A 24,935-nucleotide genomic window follows, 5' to 3' on the forward strand; every position below is an offset into this window, starting at 1 on the left:
ATGGAGGTCTAAGGGGTTTGGAAGACATGAGGGGAGTAACTTTAGGACAGAATTAAATTTTTGGGCAAATAACACATTTAAGTTTATTACAACTTCTTATAAGGTACAATATGCAGCTTTAGAGGTGGATTTGGCTCAAATCTTCCACCACTATTTTACTTTAATAGCAAGCCCTCTGTGATTAAAATGACAGGCTGGTACGAGAGTTAAAAGAAATAGAAAAAAAAAAATGGCTTTTCCCACATTGAGAGGGATTTGAAAAAAGAAACGTTCAAGCCCAACATAGTTTTTGCATGCCACGGGAACAGTTTTGGAGAACAAAATGGACTCACTATGTTTTGTAAGGGGTGTTTTCTCTAAAGCAAATTATTGAAGGTTATGCCAGGAAATAGTAAAAACTTTATTGTATACTTGGTAGCAGTGGCCCAACCGTGGTATTAAGGACAGGCGTGCCGAAACAAAACCATCCCTAAATAATCTGTGCATTTCATCTACGCTAAAAGCCATAACACATATTTTCTTTGGCTGGCAAAGAATCTTGTGTCATGATTAGCAGTTGTTGACTTCTTCTTTATCCTGATGAATGAAGAAGCTGAGGCATATATCTTTGAACAGAACTCTGGAGTATAGCTCTGGTGTTGAGCGGTTATTAGGTTGAGAAGGAAACATTGCTACTACAGGTTACTGGAAGAGCAGAATAGCATGTTACTGTGAATTAAAAAAGGAAACTGTGAAGCATTGCTGGTGCCTGATTTCAGAACTGGAGTGCTTTTGAAACTGATGTTGTCCAGAGTGTGGGTTGGACGGATGTTTTCAGGAAATAACCGGATATGTAGAAATATCCTAATGCTGTCCGAGGCCTAATCCTCTTGAAAATGTTCATATATATACTTACAGTATTCACTTACTCTGACACTATGAATAGTGCTACTGCATGTTATGTTATTTTGCTCTCCGGTCATTTATTCACTCTCTTTTCTTTTCCAAGACTGATGGTGCAAAGACTGAGCCTTTTCATGTCTCGAGGTTCATAGGTTCAAGTCAGTGTTTGGGATTTGAGGACGAGTTAAACTTCTAGGTACAAATATCACACATTAGGCACACTGCCCTATCGTGGGTACACAAGAAAAAATCACGGGGAAAAAGCCCTGATCAGAGCTAAGTTCAGGCACATTACTCACTATCACAAAACACACTCACCACAGTCGGCTGACCCGTAAATGTTTGCGTTGGGGTGTGGAGTTAGAAATACATTCATCTAGAAGGTGGCTGTTTGACTGTAGTTTGTGTGTTTTGTCCTGTCGTTTAACAGACTGTGGTTGAAGCTGGTGGAATTAGTAAAGCTGAGGAAGAAAGCAGTTACAGGAATGCACAGACTATTATTTTAGATCTTTTCTGTAGCATGCACACTCCATCCGCGTGGTGCTATGACTTCAAAGCGAGCTTTGTGAGAATAGGTGCTGATTTTTTCTGCTGCAGCAGAGGATTATGTATTTGTATACAATCCTTTTAAAAAATGCTCTCAGCCTCGTCCTAATTTTTTCATTTTGCGCAGATTAATCGTTTGTTTGGGGTCTATTGACCTTACAGGGTCAAAGAATGGCAAATAAATAAAACCTGCACACTGATACTTGTGCCAATTTAGATGGTTACAAATGTACAAAATATCTCTGGTTCCAGACAAAAATGGGTCACATAGAGGTTTACTGAGTGAATAGGGGAAGGACACAACCCCTGTTCTCCCATATGGATTTTATTTAAATCCCCCCCCTTGCCCTTTAAAGAACATCACATCCATCACTTTCAACAATCTACACGACATTTAAATGCATAACCGCAAGATGATGTGTCAACAAAATGTGTGCTTCCTAGTTGACGCAATGCACAAAACAGCCCATAACAAACCGAAAACGAAAATAATACTTTTTACCCCTATTAAATTCCCCAAAGTCAATATTATAAGTTTACCCTAAATGGTAATTGTGTTTATCCATCGGAAATTAAAAACCAGTGAGGTCTATTTTTGTGTCCTAATTTGTTTTTTATATTTCAGGGTGATGCTGAAGGTGAGTGTGAAGTGATGTAAAAAAAAAAAAAAAAAAAAAAAATTGCATGGAAAAAAAAAAAAATATAGATATTCTGAGCCTCAGAGATGTGCGGTTATCCAAAGTACAACGACAAGCTCCCCAGGCCAGACATTTCCTTTATCGTTTCTTCAATCTCTCCATTTCGCTGAGAGCACCCATCCCTAAGGAGCTCCTCTAATCCCCTCTCCTCCACTCTCCTGTTTTACAGCGATTTGCTTGGGTCGCTCGAGCCCTAGCCTCTCGAGTTCACCACATCGGGCTCAAACTGAACCCATTTTAGCGCACGATTTTTATTTAACAAGTTTCTATATCTGGAAAAGGAAGACGAACGATGCAATGCCGAGTTTCTTCCTGATGAAAGTCTGACAAGCAAGCTTATTCGAAGAGAAAATAATGAAAGGGGGAGAAAGAGGATAAAACAAATAGATGCGAAGGACAAAGTTGCCCTTGAGAGTGGGAGGGTGGTGCGAGCGAGTTGCTTACAGGCGTTCACACATCTGCATCAAACGACCTGACACATCTGGCGTTATCTCACAACACACGGAAACCAAAAATAACCATCGCTGCGAGAGGGATGGGCCGAACGAGCGCCGCAGTTTCGCGCTACACAATAAAGCAGAAGACTTCCAAAGAACGTGTTACTTTGGAACATGTTTCTGTAATATTTTTTTGATTGCCTCGATCATCAAATACCTGTATATAATTCCACTGAGATTTGAAAACGTCCATTTGCACGCCTAAGAAAGCAAACTTGAAACCGTCTGTTGGGGAGATGGGTGGAAAGGGAAGGTTGAGACCGCCAGGTGTCTTATGTAAGCGTCCCTTCGAGATCAACACATCAGTTTGTTTTAGTGTGTAAAATATTATTGACGCTGTTTTAAAAAATTGATCTCAGTGGTCATTAAGAGTGCCCTGATGATGAGGGGCGGTTCAGGCACATGCCTGCAATTAACAGAATCTATAAGCCACAGACCATTATGAGGACACGTAAAAGCCAACAGGCACTCTTGGGACACCTCATTCACAGAGCTGGGTAGTTAACACAGGGGAAGGAATGAGGGGTTGTGATTGAACGCTCATAAACACACACTGTGGTGGGGTCTAAAAGTATGAGACCACACTGCAATCTTTTATTTATTATTATTTTTTTTTTTTTTTTATGTCACATTGAAAAAATAACAATATTGTATATATTATATATTACATGAATGTATAATATATTTTAATTTGACTATAGAACTGTGTATACAATATTTAAAAAAAAATATACCAAAGCTCACAAATTATTGTTGAATGAAAAACTGGAGTAAATGCTGCCAAAAAAATCAGCTTTGCTATAGCAGGAATAAATTACATTTGAACATATATATTTAAATAGAAAACAGTTATTAAACTGTAAATTTTGACTGTATTTCTGATCAAATAAATGCAGCCTTGGTGAGCATATGAGCATTAATTCGGGACACTCTCAAAACTGATTTATGTCTATTTAGGGCACAATATGCTGTTTTAAATCACCTTAAATCATGGAGAATATGCAGCTCAAGGTCTGTTACCATTAAAGCAAAACAGAGGACAAAGATGCATTTCATCTTAGTGTCTCAGACCCCACTATGATATATCTAACCCTACGAGTAAACGCTAATTAAGTGCATAGACCAATTTTATACACCGACTTGCTGTATCTTGACCTCAATTAGTCAAACATATATTGAATTAAATCTACCCATTTAAACATACTCTCAGACAGCCAACACAAGACCCTCACTTCTCTGTTTCTGAATATAAATAGCTTGTATATATGCAAGCAAAAAATTTCCCTCGGCAGCTGCTCAGAAATCCAATGTATTTAAATCACACACACACTAGCATGTACACAATATACAACACACGTAGTGTATTTATGAGGGGAGAATAATGCTGATGCATTTGTGAGAGGTTAAAAGCACAAGGGAAAACCATTTGGGGAAAAATGTCCTGATATTGGATAATATTAACGACCCTTTATAGCAATAGGTACACAGCACACCTAGATCACTCTCTACCTCATAGGGAGATTAAAGAAGAGCAGATAGAGAAAACAAAGAGGGGATATGAAAAAAAAGATAAGATATAGAATGGGATAAAAAATGTGAGAAAGAAAGATGAAGAACAAGGAATAGTGGGAAAAGGTGCTTAAAATCCAGCTTAGATGTGGAAGTAAAAAAAATGAAAAATGGGCTATAAAGAGTGTGGGGTGGAACAGACCAACAAAGTGACACAACACCAGGGATTCCGAGCAAATGTCCACGTCATTTAACCTCGACCCTCGTCAGACTTTTTATTGTGAGAGATTGAGAGCGGAGGAGAAGGTATTGGGCCGGACCTACATGGAAATTGTACAGAGATCCATCTGGGCCTTTCACATTCACAGGGCTCTTGGGGGCTCTCTTTTCATTCTAGCTGGTCCGAACCAAAGTACCTAGCAGCCGATATAGACCCGATTGCCAGTCTTCTGGAGGTATCACGCTCCAGGTAAACAACAGCTCACTCATTTTTCACCTGCCATAATTAATTTGAAGATGAGTGTGTATGTGTGCGATCGTGGGTGAGTGCATTAGGCTTTTTTTGGCAGCTTGTTAATTTATGTGTGTGTGTGTGTACATTTACTCTATATTTGGGTTTTTATTTCATTAGCTTTAAGATATGAATTTTTAGCACTCTTTTACACATTCTCCCAGGGTCATTATTCCAGTCTAAGTTTCAGAAGTCACATTTGCTACAATCAAATCCCCAGACAAACACACACACACTGAAAATCTTAATCTCCCTAAGGTCCAAGGGATGCTTATGCAACCCCAGCAGGCCTTCCTCTGCTAGTTATCAGCTTTGCTTTCAAAGAGTGCTCTACTCAAAACCCTGCTGCTCTCAAAACATCTCGAGACACTTCTCGGGAGATTATGCAGTATGAACAGTCCTTCCACTAATATGGCTCTGAAGTATATTCCTGATGCATGAGTTTTAATTTAAGAAAGAGCCGAGCGTCAACATTAAAAGGAAAATCCATGACTGCTGAAAATATGCGTCCTACAGCAGCTCTCTGCCGAGGCAGTTCTCTGCTTATATTTCATCCTGCACCGCCCCTGATTTTATATTTGTTTTAGTGCAAGACACTATGCTTGCTAACTGGCTTAGGCCTAGAGGAGAAAGTGCTCCAGAGTTTCTCCCTTAAAGAATTCAGGAGAATTACACTTAAGTATCATTTTTGTCGCAGATGTTCCTCTTCAAATTTTCATTTCTATATCTCAATTTCTGTCTAGGGAAAAACAGAGATATTAAGAGACCACATTAGTGATATATCATTCCAAAAAGTACCTCCGAAAACTTAGCTGGGTGTTTTCATCAATGCACGCTGACCAGGAGATGAGCCTCTCCAATGGGTCTGTTAAAATGGCTTAAACCATCTTATTGACTGTTTATTACAATAGATGAAGGAATGGACATGGCCTGTGGGTACAAAACCAGCCACAGACCGAGGGAAACATGATCAAGAGTTGCATGGCTTGACTCACCCTTTGTATTCCCTACATGAGCAGCAAAGCTTAAAATACTGTGAGCACAACTGCTGTGTTGCCACTAAGCAATAGCTAAAGAGTCTGGAATGTTACTATTTTCTATAGGTCTGCTAAGGTAACTGTATATACTATATATAATGAAAATTTAATATACAAATATCTGCCGGTTTTTTACACTGTGAATCATCAGATCTTCCTCTCCACCCTCTCATCACTGGGCCTCACAGAGATTCCACTTCGATGGTTTCAATCCTATCTCACTGGTAGGTCTTTCAGGGTGGACTGGGGTGGGTAGGTATCCAAAGCACAACAACTGGTCACTGGGGTTCCTCAGGGATCAGTTCTTGGAACCCTCTTCTTCCTCCATATACACTATATCACTGGGACCCATACAGGCACATGGCTACTTCTACCATTGCTATGCTAATGAAACACAGCTCTAACTTTCATTTCCACAGATGATCCAACGGTAGCTGCACGGACTCAGGCTGCTGGCCGGACATCTCGGGCCTGGATGAAAGACTCACTATAAGCTCAACTGGCAATACTGAGCTCTGTCTTCCCCTGCCACTCCACATTACTTCACCATCCAGTTAGGTTTTCATCAGCAATTACCCCATCAAGTTTTGGTCAAAATCTTGGTGTAATAATTTGATGACCACTAATTTTCAAAGGCACAACTGCAAAAACGGCTCGATCTTGCGGTTTGCAATTGCTCAACATCAGAAATCTCCGGCGCCCTTTCAACAGAGCATGCTGCCAGACATCTTGTCACCTTGTCATTTCTAGGCTGGACACTGCAGTAGCTCTTCTAGCTGTACTTTCTGCACAGAATATCAGAATTCAGCATCAACACTGGTCTTTTCACGACCCCCCCCCCCCCCCCCCCCCTCGCCATTACATACTAGTCTGTACACATAATTAGTATGTAATAGGGTATAAAAAAGTAACAAACAGGTGACAAATTAGAGGTTCCATAATGTACATAATAATTCCTGAAATTGGAATTCTTGTTTTACAGATCAAGTATCACATGAATATTCCGTTACATTCGCACATTAAATTATGTATATTAAATCGTGTGTTGCTGAATATAATGATGACTAAAAGTAACCTAAAAAAAAATCTGTAAAAATTACCATTTATTAAAGGCGCATATATATTCTCTTCTCGAACCCACATGTTAGAATACTGCACAATCATAACACTCAAAAATGCTTGGACAAACCTCTACAAAAGGTGTCCCTGAAAATTACCCTTGAAATTATGTTTTTATTATACTGTAACACACACTCCCACACTGTCTATATTGATTCCCTTTATTAAAATACATTGGACTTAAAGTTGGACTAAACTTCGCCAACAGCCCAGAGAGAGGGACCTGAGGCAAGAGAGAGATAGAGAGTGAGAGAGCTGAAAGAACTGAGTCAAAGAATAGAAAGACATGTTGATAAAGAATGAGGAAGGGTGCGATCCTAACGAGTTTGAACATATCTCCCACATTTTATTTATTTATTTATTTATTCAGCACTCCTTCCTCTTATTCATTCACAAGCCCTACTGAAAACGGCAAAGGCCCTGAGGAAGCTTCCCAGCAGCTCCTGTTTGCCTATTTTTCAAAATCCTGTCAGTGTCTTTTAGTACATCTGCCTAAGACAGTACACAGAGACCACAACACATGCGCCCCCCACATAACACATTCACAGGTCGTCGCATGCCTTTTGTTCAGTGTTATTTTTGGTGGGATGCTGCAATTGCTGTTGAACATGATATTGGTCAGTGAATAGTCGTGGTCTGTGTCACCGTGTGATGCCATGTGCATATTCCACCAGGTACAATGCGCACACACACACATACACCTGAAACAGACCCGCATGGCCAGTGTATGTTGAGAACCCATAAGCCGAATGTCGAATTCCTAAATTACACAATATACAAATTAATTACCATGAATAGTAGCAAACATACATACTGGTAACTTAACTACTACATTAACAACTATAAGAATTCCAGTGGCCTTTTAGCCTGTGTTTCATTGTTCTTTTTACATTTGCATGAGTTTTCATAATCCAGACCTGAGAGCAGCACCACCCAACTGCCCTACAGTCTCTGGACAGTTTGGCACTATCCAGACCCACAGTGCTTGTATTCAGATTCATTCTCTTTCGCACCCATTCATCTCCCTTCGGATCTGTCCTAATATTCATTTAACCAAACTCCAGCACTTTCACCAAACTTTTTGACTGAGTGGAGGAAAGAAAACAAGGGAAATGGCTCTAAGGGAAGGACAAAAAAGCGAGAACAATCAGAGTGCAGAGAGGATTTTTAACGATGCACACTCGATGGAAGCATATGGAGGGTGTTTGTGTTAAACAGTTGCATCGACAGATTTTTACGGAAAAAGAAAAGGCCTCCCATTAGTCTGTTTCTAAGTGTTTACAGGCACACAGCATGTTTCTGAGTATGTGCGTATGTTTATGTGTGTGTGGGGGGGTGCAATTATGGATATCCAAAGCTTGTACACTTGATGTTAGGATAAATATTTAAATGAATTCCACCAAATCACCTAAACAAACACACATAACTTACATCTGCTTGAAACTTTTATTTAGCCCTACAGCAAACCTGAGAACTAACAATATCATAGCTTATCTGTTTTCAATAAGGTTTACCAGAACTAATGGTCCGTTTAAGGCAATTTTTGGTCCATTGGTGGCCATTTTGGAAACCACCCTCAATCAGCTATTTTTCTATTTATAGTCCTGGAACAGAAGGTTGCTATTGGGATTTGAATAGGATAGACCATTTTTGGAAGCCTGTTGACCAAGCTTATATTTCAGGAACCTATTTCAAGATACAAATAATTTCCACTGCAAATAATAAATCACATTATATATATAATATATATATATATACTATCTAATATATATATATAATATATAGATATAATAATGTGTGTGTGTGTGTGTGTTGTGTGTGTGTGTTTGTATATATATTATATACATATAAGACTATCGAGACTTACGGTTATAAATTGTATAATTAAACTTTAGTTTGACTATTACTTGTGCACAGCAAGCCCTTAAAATGTGTTTTAAATAGTGTCACTATTGATGAGGATTGTAAAATGATCTTTGAATAATATCAGCCTTTAAATGCAAGATATTTCAAGTGTAACCTGAAGTATACTTAGATAGTTTCCACTTTAGCACAGTGCCTTCAGTTATAATCTTTTAGTTGGACTTCAGCACTAATTCCACACAGTTAAAAAGTGCATTAAGCACAAGTTAGTTGTTCCAGTTCAGCACACTTTAAAATATACCCAGTGTAGTATACTAAAAGAACAGTTGCAGGGTTTTTTATTAAGCACTTAAATATGGTATTTGTAGTATGCTTACACATGAAATAAATGTATTTCAAATCACACGTTATCATGTTTTATTTTTCAATATGGAAGTCATTTGTTTCACAATTAACGTATAACCTAAAATGAAAGTGGGTGGGGAGGGGGGTAGTAGCTACAGTATTATTATTATAATTATTATTATTATTATTATTATATTAGTATTATTATTATTTATTATATTATTACAATCTTGACAGATCTCAAGGTACAGTATTGATTAGTTATTTACTGATGAAAAAAAAGCATTTGTCATTTCATCTTTTGGATAGGGGCCCCTTTGAAGCCACAGATTTTTATCACAAGTCCCGGATCGCGGTGGTCAGGTTTATAAGAACACAGGCTGTAATTTCATGTTTCCTGGGATTGTTTAATGCTACATTTGAAGCATATTCCAGGACACCTTTGAGATGTATAGCCCTTGAAACTCTCTTTCTCTTCTCTCTTGTTCTGTCTTTCTGAGATAACAACGTAAAAGAAAGAAAAACAATGCTGGCTAGCAAAGTTGGTGTTGTGTGCCAAGAGCTACAAAGCTAGCCAGTTCTGCAAGTGCTTTTCTGAGTTATGTGCCGCGTAGTAAAGCTAGCATGCCCCTCACTCACGGCTAATTGAATCCACTGATTGAGTGATCTCCAAAGCAAAAGACACAACATAATCAGTAGTCTTGGAAAAGCACTCCCGAGGAGGGCCTCCTAAATGGACAGCACACTGTGTGAGACACTGAAAAGATTGTCACAAACATCAGCCATGGCCCTCCCATGACTTTGGCCACCGCTGCTGAGGGCAGGTGGAGAACAAAATGAACACGATTTTTCCAGCAACTGCAAACAGAAAATGTTTACAATGTAATCTTCATATTAGACTTTTCTACATTGCTAAGTGACTAGCTAGAAATTTGTAGAGCTTTTGGACAAACCTGTTTAACAGCTGTCAGCTAGTTCTAATTCACATTTTTAATCAATAGCTAACAAGGGCCCTATGAACATCCGTTTTTTTTTTTTTTTTTTTTTTTTTTTTTCAAATTTTGTTTTATTTTTTTTTTTCAAATCCCTGTTTTCCATTCTTTACTTTTTTTTTTTTTTTTTTTTGGATTCCGTTTTAATCGTTAAATTAACTTTTATTAATAAAAAAAACACTTCTTATTAATTAAAATAATGAAACATATATATTCACATCAATTTATAAAAAGTTTAACAAAAATTACATGCGTAGGGCCCTATGAATGTTTTATTTTTTCTTCACCATATGTTTTACTACTGATACTTAATTCGTGTTTTAGCATGTCTAATTATTTAAATGCATAAAAACTAATTCAATCATTCATTTTTTTTTTCTTAAAATAGCCTAGGGAAAGGTTTTTTGTTGGTTGTTGTTTTTTCCGGCAGACGCTGAAAACTCTGCGCGGTCCATATGTGTGTATAAACATACCGTGCTTCTGCACCGATTTATTAACAAGAGACACAAGGTCATGCAGGAATTCATCATTTAAATCACTTTTTCTGGCTGTTAATAGTTTACAGATATTAGTCCCATATCGCAATTTGTTTTTTTAGTGTAAAGAACCTACTTTTGATTATTCTTCAAACTTTGAACAAATTCCGCGACGAATTCCGTATTTAAACTGTAAATTCCGCCTTAGTTTATGACTGGATTCGTGCGATTCCGTCTGTGTTTGTCCACATTATTTTTAACATCACAGATTTTTTCAACAGCACTTACCAGTCTGGGTAAATCCAATTTCTACATAAACAAATATCTACATTTTCTTATAAAGCAATTTTGCACATTTTCATTTGTATAAATTACTATTGAGTTAAATCTATTGTGAACAAAACGTGGATTACTCAAAAAAAAAAAATAACTACACTAAATAAATAATATATTATAGATATTATATATATACTATCTATATATATATTATATATATATATATATATATATATATATATATATATAAGACTTTCATGACTAACATAATTAAGACTAAGAATTTTCTTTAAAACTAAAGACTTCAGGGTCTCAATTGAGAATCGATAGCGAAGGTTAAGTCCCTCTCAATGTAACAACGGTCGGGATGGTCCTTTTGAGGGGGTGGTTGAAAGATGTTGCTGGAAGTATTGTACATGCCCTTAACTATAGAAACAAGATGCCATTTAACACCCCATAAATTCTAGAGTAGCATAACTACATAAGTTGAAAGCGAGCCGTTCCACCAACCAAATCATTTGGTGTAGGATACTGTGGTTATGTTACAGGGGCAAAGGAAAAATCCCAGTGTTGCTGCTGGTCCTCAGTTCAGCGGGGAAGGGAAAAGATAGTGAGAAAGATTCTTTTTATCAAAAGGGATTTTGGAGAATAATAAGGCAGCACACTGCAAATCTTTCAGAGTATTTGCTAAAGGGTATGAGGTTTGTTCCCTCTTGTTGTAGCAGCATTAGCTCATAATCTCATCCTCTCACACACAACCCAACACACACCATGTGACGCATGAAAATGAGGGTCTGGTTCTTTGAGTTCCTCTTAAAACTGCTCCACTTCATTTTAAGTGTTCTCCATACTAGTGCAGAATGACTACGGGCTTGTAATAAATAGCGTGAGGTTTTGGGCAATAGGCCCATTACTATGTTCATCTATTATAGACTACAGTACGTGTAGTTGGAGATTGTACGTGAGCCACAGAAGGCTGCAGTGTAGCCACCATTATTCCAATAGAAATTCATGTACCTTTCTTTTAATAGTCCAATTTTTTTTATAGCTCTGTAAATTACATCTAAAGAGTGAATTTAATAATTGCTGATTAAAAATGAATTGCCTCAGTAAGAAAAAGGAAAGCCCCGGGTTTCTTCTGGGACTTTAACTAATCTTCTTTTTCTTGCTTGCCAGAATGGCTGAATATTTTAAATGTACGTATACTCCGGACGGATTGTGTTTTGTTGTTGTCCAGAGCCGGATTTTCATTTAGCAACTGCTCTAATAGGCTCGATAACAAACATGAGCGAGGGTGGATCGGCATTCTCATTGCACATGTGAAAGCTGAGGTCTTGTTGGTTCCCTTCGAGCCTTTTCGCCGTCCAAGGCCTGGCCTGTCAATTTTCAATGGGTTGTAGTGTCCAGAGGTGTTTGCTGTAACCCCCACCTCTGGAGTAATGGATTGGAGATGAGTCGCAGAGGAAGCTTTGATTATTTCCCCACGTCCAACAGTAAAAAAATAAGGGGAATCAAGATTGGCACTCCGACCTGTTATGAGATTGGGCAGGGTGGCGGGGCTGCCTGCTGTTGCAACAGGTCTGGGAATTTGCAGAATCACAGAGGGTTCAGAATGACCGGGACCAACACACCTAGTGCTACAGGAGCGCTTTGATAATTATGAGAGGACGGGAAGAGGAAAAAGATAGAACGATCTCTCTCTTGTATATCTTCAGTCCCCTTTCCCAGGGTTTTACTTCAGGATAGTATCTCGGTAGAGGAGCTCAGGTAGACTCTATAAATCTAGCTGGTGAAAATTAAATGGCTAGACCCAATACTTGCAGAGGACATTGTTTTCTAGACCATTTAAAATACTTTATTGAGAGGAGTTTGCCTGCCTCCTTCACTGTTTTTTCTTGCTCTGTTTCCATGCTCAGTTCAGGGCAACAAAACCAGGGGAACTGTTCTTGTTTGCATGCATCGACTGAACTCGGATGTGAGTCAGATGAATGAAAATACATAAACTTGATTTGTTTTATAATACATTCCAGGTAATGACTTACTATAGACTAAGTAAACTGACCGTATATACTAAGTTCGGGATTTTTTCTTTCGTTCTTTCTTCTCTTTCTCCTTTCTTTCTGTTTTCTTTCTTTCTTTCTTTCTTTCTTCTTTCTTTTTCTTTCTTTCTTTCTTTAGCAAGTATAAACTTAATCAAAAGAAAAAAAAAAAAAAAAAAAAATCACACTTACATTTTAAATAAATTCTATATTTCTCTTGATTCAACTAGCCTTACAGAAATATCCACAGTTTCAAAAATATTAAGGCAGCACAAACAATTTTCATTTGTGATAATAACATGGAAACAATGGCCCACTGAAGACTGAAAAAATTGGCTGTTGAATTGCAAATCAGAATGAATAAAAAAAAAAATTAATAATATATATATCTATATAATATATATTATATATATATATATATATATTATAAGAAAACATTTTCTTCTTGAAATTGTAATCATATTTCACCATGTATACTGTTTTTACTGTATTTTGATAAAATGTAAAACAAAAGAATATTAGTTTACGTCACTGTCGTTTTTGTACTTTTATACAAAAACAATTGACAGTAAATTTCTGCCCTCCACTACACTCTAAAAAAATCTCGACAAATGTTTGATCAACATTTATCCACAGACCCAGAAAGACGTCAGAAAGACAAACTCAATTACAGAAACTAGAGAGCTCATCCTAGAAGAAACAGGGTTTATACTGAGTTGGCACATTCGGCGCCGTGCTCAAAGCACATTCACATTACAGTTAGTGTTTGACAGGTGCAAAGGATGAAATTGGACCTGTTCATTTGTGCCCCACCATAATTGAACAAAATATCTTATGGGGGGAACTGTGCCAAGACGATTTATTTAATGACATTAATTCCAATCAGTGTACTGTTGACAATTAACTATTTACAAGTTTATATATTTTATCTTCTAATTATAATTTGATTGCAAAATGGAAACATTACAGATTATAAATAATGAAAAGCACAGATTACATTGGAGATGTGAAAATGTGTGATATATGAGCTGACAATATTAATAAAAACATAAGTATTATAAAAAGGTAGTACAATATTTAATCTGAATTTTAGTGAGCTAACCCTTTCAAACCAGAGTGTTACCTGAACCTTAATCGAATTTACCAATACACTACTATGGAGGAAGCTTCCTCTGCCTGCATGAATATTAATTAGGTTACAATAATGGACAGGTGACAATTAGGTTACAGCGCAACCTAATTAATATTTAGACCTAAGCAATTATTACATCATGAAGTCACAATGAGCCAGTGGGTGGCGCCAAAAATTTAACAACTAGTTCTGTTGCTGTCTTTCTTTTTCTCATCTCACACACTATTTCATTCATTTATTTATTTTTTCATTTTCATTCACACACATTTTTTTTCAGCATGTTATAAGTCAAAATTCCAATCCTTAAAGATTAATAGATTTAAGTTGTATTGGACTAGTTCACAGAGACGGGTTTCTTGCATACTAAAAGTCTAAATATAGCACACACACACACACACATGCTTTGACACACCTAGATCATTATTCACAGAGTCAACAAGCACACTTTTCATCGGCATAAACCCACCTTAAATCACAATATAATTCACCTAATTCCAGCCGTCTTATTCCGTTCTATGGCAAGTGAGGGAGGACACCAGAGCACACGTCTGAAATTAACATGACTGAAAAGGCTCAGGGGACTCCATAGTCAGCTATTATAAACAGGCTCTCATAAAACTACTGAGCATGACCTTCATTTTGCAAAGGGCCGCCCGGCATTCCGTGCACCGACAAGGATTTATGGCCAGACTAATCGCCGGCTCTCTCTTTGGTGGCCTCTCATCGTATAATGCTCCTAGTTAGACGGGTGAGGGGCATGTTATAATGAATATTGGGGGGGGGGGGGGGGGGGGGGCAGCTTTCGAGCCAGTCAAGATTATGTTTTGTGATGTGAATGCACGCAAAGGCAAAAAAATAGCATTTAAAAACCTTGGGCACGCTACTAAAACACAAAAGACAATGAAATTTTTCTTTGATCATTCATAGCCCCCAAGACTATATTCAGGTTTTCTTCTTATCTGTTTGTTTCTTATGGTTTCTGCAAGACTTTATTATTTTCTGAGATCTATCGAGAATCACACACACACACACTTATGCGCGCACAGACACCTTTCCTTCGCCATGTAGCTAAGTGACACGTGTTCTTGTGATGAATGGCTGAACCGTAGAGGCCCCTGTTGCAGCGCATTTTTCTCTCTCTTCGCATAACTGAACGCACAAACACGTTCCCCACCAACACAACAGAGAACCTTGGCACTTGCTCTTGCAATACCACACAGCTCTCCCACAAACTTGATGGATGGCCGCTGAACCTTCCCTCTCCTGCCTTACACACACACACGGACACACCACATAATCTCATTTGGGAACTGGTTCTGGACACACACACACACAGTAGTGATCTCTGTTTTGCGCGCTTGCGATAATGACACTGTGGCAAAAGAACTGGAAGGCCCTATTATGAAGACTCCCGTCGAGTTCTTTCCACTTCTTATTCCATTCCGTTTGAATCCCATTTGACTTCAGCCACATCTCTTCTTCCATACCAATGAGGTCCCGGTGATGAGGAGCAGTCTCTTTTACACAAATATGTAGAGACTTTGTGCATTATTTATACTGGCCCCAGTGTTTTTAATCGTTCCACTTATGCAGTCAAGAGATCACAACTCACTTAATATTTACAGACCCTCATGCATGTGTGGCTTTACACTGGAGAAAGAGGCCAAAGTTAAAAAGACAAATAAATGGCTTTGGAGGTGGATCTGTGCGTGCTTGCAGTGTTGATCCGTGCCGTGCTGATTTTGTCCGCCTGTTGCCGTTTTCGATAGATATGGGTTTATTGCCTCTTCTTCACCAACACGCATCTTGTGATTTTGCAAAATTATATTTTAACCCATTCGTCTTGTGAAACTGGTCACACACACACAGATCGTTTCATTGTCGGAATGAAAGTTTGTCAGTGCCATTCTTGGTGTGCATTATATGCAGCCAATACAAACATCTATCCAATTTGGCTGACTAGGACCATCAATTTGTTTTCCCCTCGACTTCGACAGCAGCCCCGGCGGTATGTGATGAGAGAGTATGTTATTGGTGTCAACCAGAACTGACACTTGTATATTTGTGGATTGACTTATTCTGTCATGAAGGACTAGTATTCAATTTTAATTTGAGTTCCTCACAGACTTGAGACTTGCTCCGCAGGCACATGCTCATACACACCACTTGGCTTATTGAGACGCCTGAAAACTTTGATGTTCTTTCTGTTCACTGCTATTCTCTCTCCCAACACACTAGAACTACACAAACCATGCCCCACTGCACTGCGATGAGCATATAGAAACCACAGCCCAGCGGTTCTCCGCATTATGTCCCCAACAATGTTGCAAACGTGCCCAAGGACACTAAAATAATTACATTTCATGACTTCAGCCTTAGGAGATGTTTTGGATGACTTTCCAGGGTAGACTCACTTTTTACAATAGGCTAATATATACCTAGGTTTCAAGACTGTGGAAACGTCTACTTGTATAAAGGGTCGCTAACGGTGTTTTAAACGGAGTAAATAAAAAAATAGCATAGATTGTTTTCCTCTCTTCTACTTCTTATCCAGAAAGGTAACATGCATTCTGCGACCTTTATAATTTATTAAATTACAAACAATCATACTAAACCTGACACTAGTTACTTTACGTACTAAATGTTTCTGATATAAGGTTAAATTCACTTAGAAAGGAAAGGTTAAAAAGTAAGAGGGAATATATGACATGAGCTTATATAGATGTCACTACTCTACACTGTCATAAAACCATCTTTTCTCATGAACCTCCCTCGATTGCTATACATCGCTAGTCTCGCCCTTCTATAATGCATCTTATCTTCACCAAAGTAAATGGTTGAAAAATGCCAAGTCATGCACAAAGCAGACCACATCAGGCGTGAATAATAGAACACTTAGTCCCCTATTAAACCCAGCAAAACTATACATTTCAACCAGCGCGATTCCCTCTTTATTCTTTTGTTGACACTTGAACTATTTCGGACCCCTTGCGATGTTTAGTCTGGTGGAACCATGCTAAGTGGTTAGCTTTTTTACCAAGCACCTATTTAAACTGAGACGGGGTCGAGGCTGTGCGAGAACAATTACACAAATATACACCAAGCAACAGAGTGCACACGCGCCGCTCAAACCGATACGCATACTCAACTATTGCACTTCCGCTAACGAGAAAAGTAGCCCCGAGAAGGGCGGATATGAAAAGAGGCTGAGGCTGGCGATTGTCAGGAACCATACTGATGTAAACTAATACAAAATAAACGCATGCCTAAATTCACGAACTGGATGAGCCCTGACGAAACCACTGCTAAATGCTGAGCCTACATAGATATATGATCACAGTTCCGCATTAATTACATATTGAACTGCACCATTGCTTTGCCCATGTGCTTGTCCAAGAAAAACATCCTAAAGACATAGCTATAGTTACTACTAGCTTATTGTTTTGTGCTGTTGTTTTCACTTTACTACAGCAAAAGCATTCGGATTGCATTCCAGAGTTCACCGTGGTGATAAGAGTCTTTCCACTTCGCCATTCTGCCTAAAAACACTCCTTAACTGTAGTAAAAAAATCACTGTAATACACAGCCTCTCATGGCTTATTGCTTTAATAAACCCTTATACTGACACACACACACACACACACACACACACACACACACACACACACACACACACGACAGGCAGAAAATAGAGAAGAAAAAAAAACAGCAGTATTACAATACAGCTGTAACATACGTGTATGTGTGTGCGTGCGGGAGTCGTAATCCAGTGCACCCTGTGAGTTTTGACAGCGTCAGAATTGAAGTACAGATTGGGGTTAAGCACACACTGTGATGACACCGGCACTTACAATCAGCACAGCAGCAACCAATCAAGAGATGATCTTACTTTTTCCCTTCGCTTCGGCCCCGTCGCTTCTATTCCACCCGCAACTGTCGCTTTCATCATTTTAGCATGATAAATGTTACAAGTGCATCTCCGTAGCTTCAATCAAGATTATTCACATGAAGATTGAGGAAAGCAAGAGACCATGAGAGAGAATAATAATTAGAGAATAAAGATAGGAGGAAGTCGACAGAGGGACTGAGAACCATAAAGAGAGCGAGAATGAAAGAGAATTGAGAGAGACGGCAGGCCGCTCGAGCTACAGTCATCTTTCACCGGCAGCCTGAAAGGATAGATTACTACAGTAAAAGAAGAGGAAAAAAGAAACTCAAAGAGACGGTCGCAGTACTACTCTGTAAAAAAAGTGTCACGTGAATCACTACCAACGGCGCTCCTACGAAGAGATAAACAAATTTAAAAAGAACGCAACTGTATTTTTAAACTGTTTTTCTCTGTTTAACTTGGCCTTAGTGCTGTATCAGATAGAGCTTCTCATATTTCTGGCTAAAGTTTTCACAGGTCATTTACATGTACTGTTGTTACATACTCCCGTGTCGACACTGGGCATCAATGAAACGTTTGACCTTGTGCATGCCAAATGAAGAGTTGGCCTCCTATTTTCCAAAGATGATCTGTGATGTTCAGCTTATATTTTATTTAATGAAGTAAATGGTTTAATACTAGCCTGTATGGGTAGGTACAGTGGTGGCCAAAATTATTATTAAATGGGGGTTTTATAAGTCAGTTATTTGCTGTCTTTTTTGCTGTAGTGTGTCAGTAGGCAATATCATTTTACATTTCCAAACATTCACTTGTTGTGTCGATTAATTGTAATAATCCCAGTGAGATTTTTGTTTTGGTGCACAACAGGAGACTGACAACAGCCAGTGCATCCACACAGAGATCTGACATCTCACCATCGTCCAAGGTCGGTCTGGAGTGACATGAAGAAACAGAACACAACCTGAGACAGACTACATCCAGAAGAAACCTGTGGGGCAACCGTCTCCAAGATGCTTCAAGAAACCTATACTTGCAAAGCTTGCTGAAGACTATCCACAAGTGCAACCTATAGATGAGCAAAAGCATCATGTGGAGACGTTGCCACAGTTCTTCTGGTATTTAGTCTTGATCAGATGTGCTCTTGATCAATCTCTTGTATGGACGGCACTTGGTTTGCTTAGCGTTTCATCCCATGTGCAAGCAAAACTCTCACTTGTATTATTACTATTAATGACAAATTAATCATTTGGAATTGTAAACTGGATATTTCCTCTCTGACACACTACAAGCAAAAGATAGAAATTAGTATTATGTAGTAGAATATGTATACCGTAAATATGTTACCTCAAGTATAATATTCACGTGCATATGCTTGCAATTTCAAAAGTCTCTGTGATGACATCCTCTTTAACTCCTAATGGAAGCCACAACCAGCATGTGTGTGATCTCTGTCTATAGTCACATCTGTACCCTGTGAACAGATTCGCCTGTCAGCGTCTGGCCATTCAGTTCTGGCAGTTAAGCTGACAAGCCTCGCCGGGTCCCTAAGACACGGCAATCAAGCGCTGCAGCTGATTCTAATTCTGTCCTGGTCTCCATTACCCAGCATTCCGTGCCATCGCATGGGCGTGTTATTTAATTGACGTGACGATGATGGCGTGGAGTTTATTTTAACCCTCTTTATTGCTGATGAATAGAATATACGCTGCTTGATTGCTTCATTGATTGAGGTTTATCCACCCCACAACCCCCCCCCAGCGTCAAAGTGTACCAATCTTGACAGAACATTTTTTTTAAAAGAACTGTAAATAATAAAAAAGTAAATATTTACAAAGTTAATAGACTAGAAAGCTATACCAATATCTTGTATCAGGTTTGCATACTTTGTACAAAAAACAACGCTTACCCATTGTGTAACTTCAAAAGCACTTTTGTGTATTAATGAAAAAAGCTTCTGTAATTTGCGTCATTGATGTTTTGCTAGCCTCAATACCACATCGGTGCCGCTAAATCCAGAATACCCACAATACCTCTCATAAACATCAGCCAAAGGGTTGCGATTTGGCATGCGCTTGTTTTTGTATTGGGCTTGCACATGTCCAAAAATGAGTGAACGCTTTGCCCCTGCCAATACATTTACTGTAAAGCAAATGCAAGATGAACGCATCGCAAGGCTGAACCCCGACACAATCCCAGTGACCTCAAAACGCTTTACAAATCTCAGCAATACCCTCAGACAACCTCAATATGGAGAAAGGCATTAGTACAACGAAACTATTTTGCCCTCTCAAAAAAAAAAGAAAAAAAAAAAGCCAGGACTGGCAGATATTTGATGTCAAATGTTGGGCTTGGTATCAAAATTAAAAGCCTGTCTTCTATAACTCCATCCCCTTTGGTACAAATTAGGCACAGAATCCATTTCATCAGTGACTGACCTCATGCTGGTGCAACTTGCATTGGGTACCTCTGATCATAGGGTTTATGAATCATGGAATGATTAAAGACTGAATCCTTGCAGCGTTCGCTGGTTTAAACATTACATTCTGGATACAGCCTTTTTTAAGTAATTTCCCCCCTGCATTTTATAGAGCTGAGTTAGAAAATTCATAAAGCAGACATAAAGGAATGAGGAAATAATTTGCTCCCATCAGAGACATTAGCAGTGCTCAGAGCCCAAATCCCCGCCCCGAACCCCCCCGTAGTAATGGCAACAACAAAACCAAAAACAAACAGCTGAAAACACCTACTGATGGTGCACAACCAATTATCATTCTTTTTGAGAGAATTCCCAAAGAAAGCATTAAATGCCTCTAAATGCCATGCAACACCTTGACATAGTCCCTTTCTGTCTAGACACCCAGCCGACAAGGTGGCATCTCCCCCACCGCATTAAGGTAAATTAACAGTGTGTGTGTGTGTGTGTGTGTGTGTGGGTTTGTGTGGTTTGTGTGTGTGTGTGTGTGTTGCGTGCGTGCGTAGTGTGTGTGTGTGCATAAGTTTATTTTTGTAAGGAGAGTAAGGGGTTGTAGGTAAACCTGAACCCAGACCGACACATTTATGATGAGCGACTGCACTCGATCCCGCTCAAAATGTACACACAACACACCACACACAACACCACACACACACACACACACATCAACACACACACACCACACACACCCACAGACACACACACACCAACACACAACAAAACAACAACTAACCACCGAGATACACATTAGAAGGGACCTTTTCTCTAGCCCTTTACAACAGGGCCATCTCTCTAGTGTTCTAGTTTCTGTCTTTTTACTATTCCTCCAACTGGACAGAAAAAAAAAACGAGAGTAGAGAGGAAGGGGGAGAAAAAGAGAGGAGCATCTCAGATGTCAGACCAACAAGGAAGTGAAATCAAACACTCGAAACAACAAGAGCTGGGTCCTTTTCACAAGGGAGAAAAACACCAGTGTAGGTTTTCAGGGATGATCTTCACCAGGGGAATTTTGACTGTGAAGGAGAAAATTAATCTTATGGTCCAGTAAACTAGGGAATTAGAGTCAGTCTACAACGAAGACACACAATGTTATTAATATTAATAGACCGTTGTATTGTTCCTCCGAATCATTAATTTATATGCTGATGCATGCGACCTGAAGAACATCTCTATCACAGGATAGAAACCCGATTATGTTCATGTGAACGCTGCTCAGAAACTCAATAGTGTCACAATTTATTAAGTGATTAGATTTTTCTAACCATGCCAATGGAAAGTTTGAATGCAATCTACAATTACTAAGTATCTTACTTTTTTTCTTTTGTTTTATGTATGTATTTATTTTATTTACTATGTATATCACTGCTATCGTATATATAGATATAGATCTAGATCACTAGAATATACCATATATATATCTATATATATATATATACTATCTATATGATGATATGGAATATACTAATCAACATGATTCAATGAGCTACTGTATGGATGAGATCCACTTAAACTAGCACTGTAGGTTCTCCATCAATGATTCATATGCGAGCTGACCTTGCATCGATGCGAGTCGAGTACCATGTGACCTTCCAGATAACTCAATGTCCACATTTATTAAGGTGATTACACATCCAATGGATAGGGTATATGCAAATAATCTATTATGTAATGGATAGTGTGCTATATTCATTATAAGTTAGAATAGCTTCCTTGCAATGGATATCATTATATATAGATATATTTTATAAGGGAATATATATTATTAACAGCATGATGATGGGTTTTGTTCATAGAGATGCTGAGTCACTGTTGGGAAATAATCCATCTTACAAGCTGTTGTTCATAATGACCTTTGGATCTAGAATTTTTCAAAAACAGTGTCATTAACAAATAGTCAAATCTCACTAGAAATTCATTATGTAAATAGTAAGCTATTATTCACTTATATAATGGAGTGTTTGCAAGTGATTAACCAGCTCAGAGATTATAAAGGGAAGAGAGCCTTTCCGATACAGAAAGCTGTATTTCCATGCTGCAATGTTTTGCATTAGTGGTAAATGCATTTAAAAGCAGGAGTATTCTATTCTAATTTGTAGTTATTTGTGGGACTGACAAAGCAAGTAGCGCTGATGGCATTATGATAACCATAGCAAAATTTTGGCTTGCATTTTAGCAAATGTCTTGTCGTGTGTGAACTAGAAGCATGTATGCAAAACAGTGGGAAACTGTCGGCTAATAGCCATTTTTAACTAATTTTAAGGCTTTAATTATTATGCTTTAAAACAGCGCTCTCCCTCTTTGCACACCCATTACCTTCCCCTCACACAACAAACAATAAATCAATATATAATAAATAAACATCAAATTCCTATTAATCAACAAAAATAATCACACCATTACGCGCAGTACTAAAAGAAAAAAAATCAACAATTACGTGTTTTTTTTTTCATGTTATGTGTGCAGCCCCTATCACACAGCTGCTGGGTAATTAAACCTTTACAGCACAGTATAAGACACTCATCAAATCATTGATTCATCAAGTCATATAGTGGCTTGAGTCCATTGTGACCATGTGTGCCTGGCACATTATCCCTTCATGATGAGTGACAGAGAACGAAAGAGATTGGGAAGGGCAGTTAAAAGATTGATGTGTATCTAAGAATTTTAGATATTAAAAGAAAAGAAACAAACAAAGCAAGAAGGTCATCATAAAAAGCCAACAAAAAAATGTTCTCCCATTAAATACAAGCTTATGGAAGAACATATTAGTCTCAAAATTGGAAATTCTCAGATGACTTCTCTTAAAAAAGTATTTGATATAGACTATTATGCGTATCTTACAATGGGATTTTGCGAGGGCACATGTTGGCTCCTATCCCTGATAACGCTCTCATAAAAAATCTAAAAAAGGCCCTCTTAAATTGTCAGCAGGTGCGTACCGTAATGACGCTGGACCTTGATCTCGCTTCTTGCCACAAGAAGGAAGGCGCTGTAATAGGTCGTTGCAAAAACTGGCCAACTGGTAATAGTGTAGAACTTCTTTTGCTCAACACCCTGTGCACAAGTCTGCACACCCACATTGTTAATGGACAAAAAACAAATGAGACGGGCTCTTACAAAGCACGCACTTCAAATAAAAACAAATAAATAATTATCTACGCAGAGTACTTGGACACACAATACATGTGCTGTGGGCAAAGTGCAGCAAATGGAGGTCTGTGTTTAAATATGCATGAGATGTCCGAAAGAAAACATGGGCAACATTACTCCTGTCGTAGAGAAGTGCAGACGCCTAAACACAGCACGTCAGAGGGCTGTTCAACTGAGGGGTAGGAGAAAAGAGGATGGGAGAGATGAAAGAAAGACAGGACAGTAGTTGTCAAAAAAAAGGGAAACGGTGCAAGGACCCAGAATTTGTCGTGAGGAAAGAAAAGAAAATAGAAAATGAGAAGAAAGGGAAACAAGTGGGATATTGGAAAGAAGGCAAGCAGCATAAAAAATGGAGAGATGAGCGAGTAGGTAGTTTCTAAATACACAGTGTGGAGGAAAAAATAAAAAAAAAAAAAGCATGAACCATAGATAGAATTGTAAGGAAGAAAATTCGATAAAAATGAGTGAGGATGTTGGTAGAGAGAGAAGGCTAGCTACTTGTTGGCTTTGTGTTTAGAAAGGGCATTGTTCTGGAAGCAAGAAGAGGAACACTACTTACGCCATGTTATATAGGAATCAAAATGCATTAACCACCTTAGGAAAACACATGAACGACAGGGCAAGTGTTCTTTTCCTGGCAAATCTGGACAGATGATAGGGCTGACTGAATCACTTTTCTGAATTAACCTCACCTAGCAGCGGAGCGCTCCACAGGACATGGGGAACAATAATGATATGTAGTTGATTATTTCACACGTGTGCTACAAATTTACAAAGCCATTTCAAGGATGCTGTAAACAAAGGGCATTTTATGCTTTAAATAATGGTACAAACATCAACAAGGCGAGTACAAGAGAGGTATGGTATGGAGGAAAAATAAAGATAAGAGAATGAGAGATTAGAGAGAGAGAGAGAAGAGAGAGAGAGAGGGAGAGAGAGAGAGAGATGAGGCCAGATTTCTTGCCAGATTTGCTAGGTCACTGAATTGGTCCAGACACACAAGTGCACAGGATATGTTAAATGTGACCTCCCGCCCAGATGTTCCCAGTCTGTTCAGATAAGCACACTCTAAAACATGACACCACACAACTAACATTCCACCTTTTCCAAGCTTTTTTCCCTCTCTGGCTTCATCTCACTCAACCCTCCTCTATCCTGCCTTCCTCCCCGAAAAAGAAAGAAGTAGGCCATGTTTTGATAAAAGAGGTTGGGTCGTGCTCCAGATGCAAACCTACTGCTGAGACGGAATAGCTGTGAACCAGAGCCATATGTGATCCCATCGATCTTCAGACACACACACGCAGACAAAGGTCATCAACGCTGACACCCGCCATCTGCCTACAAACTAAACTAAAAGACCGTGCCAATGTGTCCACAGCGTGGTCACGGCACCCCAGGTGGCCCGGCGGATATGATAGCCCTGACTGAAGAATGCCTTCATGTCCGCTTTTAGCATTACATCTAAATGGCACTCTGAGGGCGAAGCAGGTCGATACAGGGA

The 24,935-nt window shown here is 38.7% G+C and overlaps 1 pseudogene; it reads right to left on the bottom strand.

Moving 5' to 3' along the window:
- Positions 1–24,935, bottom strand: part of LOC122138002 — a 123,025-nt pseudogene that overhangs the window by 94,740 nt on the left and 3,350 nt on the right.

The sequence above is a fragment of the Cyprinus carpio genome, chromosome B7, assembly GCF_018340385.1.
Source record: "Cyprinus carpio isolate SPL01 chromosome B7, ASM1834038v1, whole genome shotgun sequence".
Lineage (NCBI taxonomy): Eukaryota > Metazoa > Chordata > Actinopteri > Cypriniformes > Cyprinidae > Cyprinus > Cyprinus carpio.